At 49.3% G+C, this 9,541-nt stretch overlaps 1 protein-coding gene and 1 long non-coding RNA gene across 2 annotated transcripts in view; one reads left to right on the top strand and one right to left on the bottom strand.

Moving 5' to 3' along the window:
• The window catches only part of LGR6 (leucine rich repeat containing G protein-coupled receptor 6), a 152,029-nt gene that overhangs the window by 119,108 nt on the left and 23,380 nt on the right, over window positions 1–9,541 (bottom strand).
• Window positions 1–9,541, top strand: part of LOC108448060 — a 22,380-nt gene that overhangs the window by 745 nt on the left and 12,094 nt on the right. The gene's annotated exons all lie outside the window — the stretch shown is intronic.

The following is a 9,541-nucleotide window of genomic DNA, read 5'->3' as shown; positions in this document are numbered from 1 at the left end:
ATCTGTGCATTCCTGTCACAGTAGTGCAAGCAATTCCAGTCTTGCTTTTGACACCAGAGATGTCCATCTCCAGCCTTCAAATGCCCCGTATGTGTGCAGAATGATGCAAATATTAATTTATCTCAAAGAGATATCAGATTTTCAAGGCAACCAGCTCAGTGTACTCCAGTTCCCTTCCACCAGTGGCTGCAGTGTAGGTTCCAAACACATTCAGTCTCCAAAAGTCAAGCCTCTTTTAACAGCCAGATGTAAGAAGCACCATCCTGATAGCTGCTGCCCGATCCCGTGGGGGAACCTCAGGCTGAAAGCTGTGGAGGTGCAGGATTTGCAGAATCCAGTCCTGGAGTCAGGCTGCAAGTGGTGGAGCTCGGCCTGGGAGACTCTGCTTGGTGACAGAGGGCAGGACACGGCCCAAGGGTTTTTGGGCACGGAAGGGCAGGTGTGGGATTTCGGAGCAAGGCTGCTGGTGCTTGCTCTGCAGTGAACAGGGGAACAGGCCCCAGCATGTGTTCTTGGTAAATAAATAGATTACATCAAGCACCCAACTCCTACAATTTACTTTTCATCCCAACAAAACCAGGCCTTCACGACTCTGGTACTGCCAGCTTGCTTGGTGGAAAGAGTTAACAGTGAAGAATACTTGGTTTCTATTATTGGCCTTCTTTGAGTTGTGGACCTTTAGAGGCCCGGGAAATATCTTTTTCAAAGAAAAGACATTCATTCCACGTGATTCCAGGAGCTGGTGTTTGCTGCAAGCTCTAAGTGCTGAGGTTTCACATCACCACCAGCCTTGTGTGTGCTGCCTTCTCTGCTCCCTAACCAACACCTGCCCAGTTCCTTGCCAGCCCATCTTCCAAAAAGTGACCTGGAATATGGATATTTGGCTTCCAGGACACAGTCACTGGCAAGTCCCTAATGCCTGATGAGAATGGGAGGTAGGAAGTGAACACCCAGGGCTGCTCCTGGTACTTGGCCAGTCTGTGATACACAGCACACCTCCCCTGCTCTTTCTCCAGCCTGCCCTCCCTCAGCCATGCTTTGAGCAGCGTGTCCCAAAGCCAGGGAGCTCCCTGGGACCTGTAGAAATGCAAGCAGCCTGTGCTTGGTGCTCAGGATCTGCACTCTGCTTCTCCCTGTTCAATGAAGGGCCCTTAAAGCAGCGCCTCTGCCTTCCCTGCAGCACAGCTGGGAGGCGGGCAGCTCCTAGGGATGCTGCACAGGGAGTGCAGTGACCCTGTCCTGCCACGTGCAGGGTGTGCCCACGCCTCCTGTGATACATGTGACAACCTGGGCTAGACAGGTGTGCCGGGGAGAGCTGGCACTGGGGAGGGATGTTTGCAAGTGGGTGACCTCCCTGATTCCAGCTGTGCCACTCTCTCTTCATGGGACACTCAAATAGTCCCTTCCATTGTTTGGGCCATTGAGATTCCCTGAAAAACAAGGAAAAACAGCTTTACCTCTTGCCAAGACCTGGAAACTGGATTGCAAACCCCTGCAAGTAGCAAAACAGTAAGTCAGAGTATGCCACTGTGTGCTGTCCAATTACCTCCAGCACATTCACATCACCTGGGAAGACTCTTCACTCTGACCACAAGTTCTCTGGCCTCTGGCCAGGACAGTCGGTGCAGGAGTTTCAGCAGAAACTGCCTTTTCTCTGGAAGCAGCAGCCCCTGGTGCTGCAGGGTTGAGACTGGTGTCCCAGCTCAGGTGGAGGAAGACTGTGAGGATTCACCTGCAGGGTGCAAGCCCCAGCTGTGCCAGACCATCCTTCCATTCCGTTTGTGTTTTCAAAGGCCTCTGCTCCACTATTGATGATGCTGCTGCCCTCCTACCACAGGCTGCAGCTCCTCCTGAGAGCAGGGGAGAAGAAAACCCCGAGCCCAGCTCTGTTCCACACAGTGATGCTCCCTGTGGATGCTCTGGGGAGAGAGGCTCCACGGGACAGAGGCACAGAGCAGCTCCCCTCACATACCCTCAGCTGGCACTGCACCATCACCCACAGCTGCTCTCAGCCCACACTGTCCTCTTCCCAATTTCTGCTCTGCTGCCAGCCAGTGGGTCTCAGATCTCCTTATCTCCCTCTTCAGAGCTGTCCCTGTGTCCCCCATCTGCACAGCTGGCTGTCCATGGTTGGAGAGGAACATCTGCTGGGGAGCTCACAGACTGCATCCCCCCCCACAAAACCTTCGTTTTCTTTTCTGCCACACTCACTAAACAAAATTTCTGCAGCTTTTCCAGCATCTATTGCTGAGCTTCCAGCTCTGTCCATGCCCCGCCCCCCCACCCCCAGGGCCCTGCAAATGTGCCATGGCCCAGACCAGAACCCTTCTGGGTGTCCATCACCAGGCACCAGAGGCTGCTGTTGTTGATATTGGGTTGCACAGTCAGATTTAGGTATAGACAAAAGAAGCCAAAGGAGGAGCAAAATGGAAATGTCACCCTTGGTTTGCTGCAGAGGAGATCTGTGTAAAGATCTGGACGGTGTCTTAAGACAAGGAAAATTTATGTCAAGTTACCCAGACTGAGTCTGTCCTAGAATGAGTGATCTGTGAGAATTACAGTATGGTTTGGGTTGGAAGGGACCTTAAATACCATCCCATCCCACCCCCTGCCATGGGCAGGGACACCTTCTACTAGCCCAGGTTGCTCCAAGCCTCGTTCAGCCTGGCCTTTGACACTTCCAGGGACAGGGCAGCCACAGCTGCTCTGGGCACCCTGTGCCAGGGCCTCACCACCCTCACAGGGGAGAATTTCTTCTGTACACTGAACCTAAATTTCCCCATTTTCAGCCTGGACCTATTGCTCCTTGTCCTCTCACTATGGTTCCTGATGAAGAGTCCCTGTTCAGGACCTCCACGTGTCCACACCAGTGTTCACCAGAGGATATTTGGGCCACTGGCTGTGCTGGGCAGTCGTTGCTGCCCTCTGAGCTGTGGTGGGGTACTCAGCCAGTCGAAGATGGAACAAAGCAATGAACCGATTGCAGAGACAGAGAAAAGGTTTTTGACTGGTATTTTCTTTGCCAGACGTGCTTGTAGAATGACAATCCAAGACTTGGCAAATCAGCATCAGGTTTTATAATTTGTGGAGGCAAAGGCTGCAAAACTGTGAAAATATTAAAATGCTTTGTTTCCACAAAGACCCTTGGAATACATTATTCTTCATACAAACTGACGTAGTTAAATAGATTGAATTGCTTGAGATCAGTTCAGACAAAACACTGTCTTCAGCTGAGAACAAATGCTCCTGCTTTTCAACTTGTGAGAACAATTGGAATATATTGTTCTAGGATTTTTTCCTGTTTCCTACAGCTTGTCCATCTCCATTTACAAAGACCACCAGCCAGGAATCAGAAAGGACCTGGTGAAAGGCCAGCTAATCTGATCAAGGCTGACTGAAATATTCCCAGTATATTTCTCAGAACAACAGCAAAGCTTGAAATACAATATTTGCTTTCTGTTTTCTACGCAGAGAACAGTTCTGCAGCAGTAATGCCTTTATCACATCACAGACACTGGGGGTCCAATTAGGAAACCTGTTAACAGGATTATCTGAGTGACAGGTCCAAGCAGGTGCCTCCCATTATAGAGCTCGGTGTCTTTGTGAAGTCAAACATGGTTTTGTTGGACCCAGCCAGGTGCTTTGACTGGGCATTGGAGGACGCCAGTCAATTCTTCGTGATTCAACTTTCCCAATGGAAACCTGAGACATTCTGGCAAACACCACTGTGTTCTGAAGGAAATATTCAATTTCAGGACAAAGGTGCATTTGGCCATTTTAAAAAACCCTAAGCCAGAAACTTCCCTCTCCCATTGAGCAGCTCCTGCGCAGAACCTGCCTGGAGAAACAGCGCCAGGAGCTGCTCCTTTTGGAGCCAGATTTTCATCTGGCACCTCAGTACAGCCTGAATTTCATAAAGAAGTAGCACCAGCAGTACCTGTTGACACAATGACTTCATTTTTGATCACCCCAGCACCAAATATACCAAGCACTTAAAACCCAACTGTGTGGGCTGACCCTGGACGGATGCCAGGCACCCACCAAAGCTGCTCACTCACTCCCCTTTGCAGCTGGACGGGGAGAGAGAATTTAATGAAGTGTCCATGGGTTGAGATAAGGACTGGGAGATGTTGCTCATCAAAAACTGTCATGGGCAAAACAGGCTCTAATTAGAGATATGAAATGAACTTATTAGAAACAAAATCAGAGCACGATAATGAGAAGTAAAATAAGCCCTTAAAAACATTTTCCTCCCACTCCTCTTCCTTCCCAACTCTACCTCCTACCCCAGGGGTGCAAAGAGACGGGAATGGGGGTTGTGGTCAGTTCATCCCCCATGGCTTCTCCAGCTGCTCAGGGAGAGGAGTCACTCCCCTGCGACACCATGGGATCCCTCCCATGGGAGAGTTCTCCAGGAACTTCTCCGATGTGAGTCCATCCCATGAACAGCAGCTCTCTGTGAGCTGCTGCAGTGCAAGACCATCCCACGGGCAACACTCCCCCCCAGACTGCTCCAGCATGGGTCACTCTTCCATGGGGTCAGTTCTTCAAGGACAGGCTGCTCCAGCCTGGGAGCAGGGCCCCTTTCTCCACAGGCCTCCCAAGGGGTCACAGCCTCCTCTCAGGCATCCACCCACTCCTCCGTGGGCTCCTCCAGGGGCTGTGGGTGGATCTCTGCATCCCTGTGGATCCCCACGGGCTGCAGGGGTGCAGCTGCCTTGCCATGGTCCTCCCCACGAGCTGCAGAGGAGCCTGGAGCACCTCCTGCCCTTCCTTGTCCACTGCCCTTGGTGTCTCCGTGTTGTTTCCCTCACATGTTCTCACTTGGCTCTTCTCTGGCTGAAATCAAAACTGGCCAACCAACCTTTTTGTTTGTCTTTCTTCTTAAGTATGTAATCACAGAGGTGTTACCACCATTTCTAATTGGGCCAGCCTTGACCAGCAGCATGTCCATCCTTGGAGCCACCAGGGATTGGCTCTGACACACACGGTGGAAGCTTCCAGCAGCTTCTCACAGAAGGCACCCCTGTAGCTCCCCCTGCTACCAAAACCCAGGCCGTGCAAACCCAGTACACCAAGCTAGAGAGAGATCCTTCAGAGGGACCTGGGTCTGTCTGACCTGGGATGGAACAGGAGGAAGGAAGCAGAAGACATGGTTCCTGTGAAGTTAATGATATTTTGGAAAGGCAGAAGAGTCGGAGAAGTGTCGTGTAAGCTGCCATATCTAGTCTGTATCGTTATCATGATGGGGTCAGTAACCCGTGCTTTTATCATCTCATTTACACCAATTCTGTATTTCAGTTACATTCACTTTTATAATCATTTCACTGTCACCTCACACATGGTGAGAGAACACTGCATCCACAACAGGCTTGAATACTTCTTCTGAAGTTGAAGTTTTCCACAAAAGTGCTTCACAGCGTGGGAACTTGCTCTGAGCAGCAAAGGGAGGAAAAGCCTGGCAAAATGAACATTTTCCTAAGCTCCTAAGTCAAAAGCATGTGAAGCTGGCTGGGGCAGTAAAGCAGGACCTGCTGGAGTCAGCAAGGGAAGCAAGGATTCGAGAACAGTGCAAGGAACTGATTCATGGAGATGACATAGAATTCTATCTTCTCTCTCTTTCTTTGTAAGCTCTGGATCCTGGGCCTATGAGATATGTATTTAATTACAGATCAGAAAGAGGGTAGGCACCACCTCTGGTCATTCCTTTTGAGTTCAGCAGACCTATTACATAGTTTTATAGATTATAGCCTAGACTTCTCTAGACTAGGTCTGGTGTAGCCTCCTCCCATCCCTGAACACCTGCCTTTTTGATCACCCTGAGGACCAAGCTGACACTTTTATCAATCTGCCTGCTCTGCTTCCATGAACTGTTTCTCAGCTGCTCATAAAACACCTATGCAGCCCTCTGCTCTGTGCACACAGGTGCCAGCGTGTCTCTGGGTTTCTCAAAACTGATTTTCCCCTCATCTGGTCTCCTGGCAAAGCTCTGGCATCTGGCAGAGGCACAGATTCCTGTGATACTCTCCCATTTTTTGGTTCTTCCTGCCTTCAGCTCTCAAAATGACCACTGATATTTTTTCATTCCCTTTCTCTTGACCAGTTATCAGCCCACACCAACTGAATCCCTTTAAGAGAGTTTAGTGTGGGCTCATTTTGGAGACTCTGTAAATTCAACCACTAATTTCTGCTGGACCAGATGCCTGTTGGCACCTTCAATGAATGGTTTCCTTTTCGCAGACCCTCCTCTTTTTATCTCCTACCACATTTACCCTTTATAATTTAGTCTACTCATTCTGTTCCTTACTTCTACCTTCCCTCCATCTGATGGGCTTAAGGGTCTGTGATTCCTTGCATTGCCCCTGAAGGCTTTTTGAAAGCTGGTGTTGCATTTGTCCTCTTGCATTTTTCAGGCAGAAGAACTGGTTTAAGCAGTGGGCTAAGCACAATGATTAGTAGGTCAACAGTCTCAAATTTGGATGCCTTTAGGAGCTGTGCGAATACCACCTGATAATTTTTGTTATTCATCCTACCCATTTGTTTTCAGATTTGTTCACATTAAGAATGACTTTGAGGGAAGCACCCACAGCCTGTTCTCAGGGAACAACAAAGAAAATTATTTAATTTTATGGTGATGGCCCTGTGTTTGAGCAGCTCTTCCCATCCCTGCCACCTTTTGGCCTGTTGGATTGCCTGCATCTTCTGTATTAGAAATATTATTAGTGGCTGCAATTACATAGAAACAGTAATTAGCTGTTAAGAGTTGTCTGCCTCATTTGCCTCATTTCCCAATCATGTGAAGGGGTACTGGGCACCGACTCCCTTTGCACAATCCTAAAATTCCTAAAGCCATTTGGAGTAAGGGGATAACACTGTTCATGTTTGATTTTGTCTCCATCAGTGTCATCAGAAGTGATGTCATCCCAGCCAGGATCATGGGAGGAAGGGCTCTGGCACTGCCCCAGCCCATGTGAGTCAGACAAGTCCTTGTTATGCCAACACAATATTTGGCTGTGGAGACACAGCACTGCTCCTCCCAGCTCTGGGCAGGTGACCACACTGCCCCTGGCAGCCAGATTTGGGCTCCTTTGTCCGTTGTCAGACCAGCATGAAAGCAGAGGGGTTGTATGTCCCTCAGCTTCGCCACCAGTGCCCCCACATTCTCTTTGTGTGCAAATAGGATGGTTTATTTCCACTGTACATCAAGGTGTGGGAAATCAGGTAAGGGTTATGAGAAAAGGGAGCATTACTCTTGACCTTATTAGATTGCAGAATATGCCTTTACAGAACTGCAACTCAGAGACGTCTGAAGTTTGGCAAGAGAATCCCCAGAAGATAAAACAAAAATTATCTTTCGGACCAGAAACAGACTTGAGTATTTGGTGACACCCTTTGCCCTATGTAATGCTGCAGTTACTTGCAAAATTTTTTATTATGTTTTTTAGAGATTTACTAGATTCCTTTATAATAATATTTTTGGGCAACAGCATTTTTCTTTTCACAGGACAAGAACCAACCTGAGCAGCTTGTAAAATCAGTCCCAGAGTATTTGAGTTGTCACAAACTCATATGCCAAATTAGAGAGGTAAAATTCTGAAAGGCCTTCCGTTGAATTCCTGGGCTGCTCCAGCTCCCCAGAGGCAATGGAAATGAACTCTGAGAAATCACAGACGTGGCCACGCCAAAGACAGTTACTAGGTTTCGGTGCTTTCTTAGCTTCATTAGCTTTTATCACCAATTAATTAAAGACTTCACCAAATAATCTTCCCATTTCTGGACTTATTAAAGAGGGGGATGTTTGAATCTCACCACTGCGGTTCAGAAGCCTGCCATGTGCGTGTCTACATCTGAGCTAGACTCTGGATTTCCTTTCTAGTCGCATGAGGAGAAACCAGTCCTTTTACTGTGTGATTCACACTGCCTGCTTTAGATGCGCCTTTTAGGCGGAGATAAATCACGCCCTGCTGGCTGAGGAAATATGGGATAATTTTGAACAGGTTTTTATAATTGTCCCATTCATAATACCCACAGACCCTTCCCATCAGGTCATTGCGAAAGCAGCTCTTTCTCACTGTGCTTGGAGGAGTGGTGGCAGTCAGGTGAAGACCTTTCAACCACAGCTTCCTCCCTACATGAGCTATTTTTAGTGATGAAAGTAGCTGAATTCAAGAGAATTAGCTCCAACTGATGAGCTACTGCAGCAGAGCCACTCCTGCCCAGCCAGGATGGGAACACTGGGGAGGATAAAGAACCATGGTGGCAAAACTCAACCACTATTAACCCACTCAGTCTCCTGATTATCATCTTTCTTTTCACCATCTTGCCTTTTTGCCTCTTGGAAAGATGCAGAAAGTGGTCTTGGATTAAAACCAGCTCTAGTCTGCAGTCCTGGAAGTCAGATTTAAAACCACCTGGAGTTTGTCAGTGTAAACTGTTTAGCCAACCTGAAGAAGATTTTACCAACTCATGGCTCACAGTCTTCAACTGAAGCCAGGTACCCATGCAAGAGATCCTTCAATGTCTTCACAAAGGACTCAGATGCAGCAGTTGAAGGTATAATAAGTTTGTTGGTGACACTAAGCTGGGAGGACAAAGAGGGCCTGCAGAGAGACCTAGGCAAATGAGAGGGCTGAACAATCACAGAACCACAGAATGGTTTGGGTTGGTAGAGACCTTAAAGATCATCTCATTCCACCCCCTGCCATGGGCAGGGACACCTTCCACTGTCCCAGGTTACTCCAAGCCCTGTCCAGCCTGGCCTTGGACACTCTCAGGGATGGGGCAGCCACAGCTGCTCTGGGCACCCTGTGCCAGGGCCTGCCCACCCTCACAGGGAGGGATTTCTTCCTAATATCTAAACCTACTCTGTCAGTTTGAAGCAGTTTCCCCTCATCCTGTACTCCAGGCCCTCATAAACAGTCTCTCTCCATCTTCCTTGAAGGCTCCCTTATGGTACTGGAAAGCCCCAATTATGTCACCTCCAAAAGCCTTCCTTCTCCAGGCTGAACAATGAGGTTTGACTGGGGCAAGTGCTGGGTTCTGCACCGAGGATGGAGCACTTTGGATGTGTGGGCATACTGGGGAGTGAGGGGCTGGAGAGCAGCCCCACAGGAAGGGACCTTGGGGTCCTGCTCCACAGCAAGTTGAATGTGTCAGCAGTGCCCTGGAGCCAGAAGGGCCAGCCAGGTCCTGGGGGGCCCCAGGAGGCCAGTGGGGCCAGGGAGGGATTGTCCTGCTCTGCTCTGCTCTGGGCAGCCTCACCTCAAGTATTGGGGGCAGTTTTGGGCACCACAATATAAAAAAGATCTAAATCTGCTAGAGAGCTTCTAAAGGAGGGGCGCTGGGATGGTGAAGGGTCTGTGGGGGTCACACGAAGAGCAGCTGAGGTCACTTGGCTTGTTCAGCTGCAGGAGAGGAGATCGAGGGGAGAGCTCATCTCAGTCTACAGCCTCCTCCCGAGGGGCAGCAGAGGGGCTGCTCCAATCTCTGCTCCCTGTGAGCAGGGACAGGACCCAGGGAAGGGCTGGAGCTGTGTCAGGGC

Source organism: Corvus brachyrhynchos, unplaced genomic scaffold (assembly GCF_000691975.1).
Source record: "Corvus brachyrhynchos isolate BGI_N302 unplaced genomic scaffold, ASM69197v1 scaffold67, whole genome shotgun sequence".
NCBI lineage: Eukaryota > Metazoa > Chordata > Aves > Passeriformes > Corvidae > Corvus > Corvus brachyrhynchos.
Note: the sequence above shows the minus strand (reverse complement) of the source record. Positions and strands in the feature narration are given on the sequence as shown.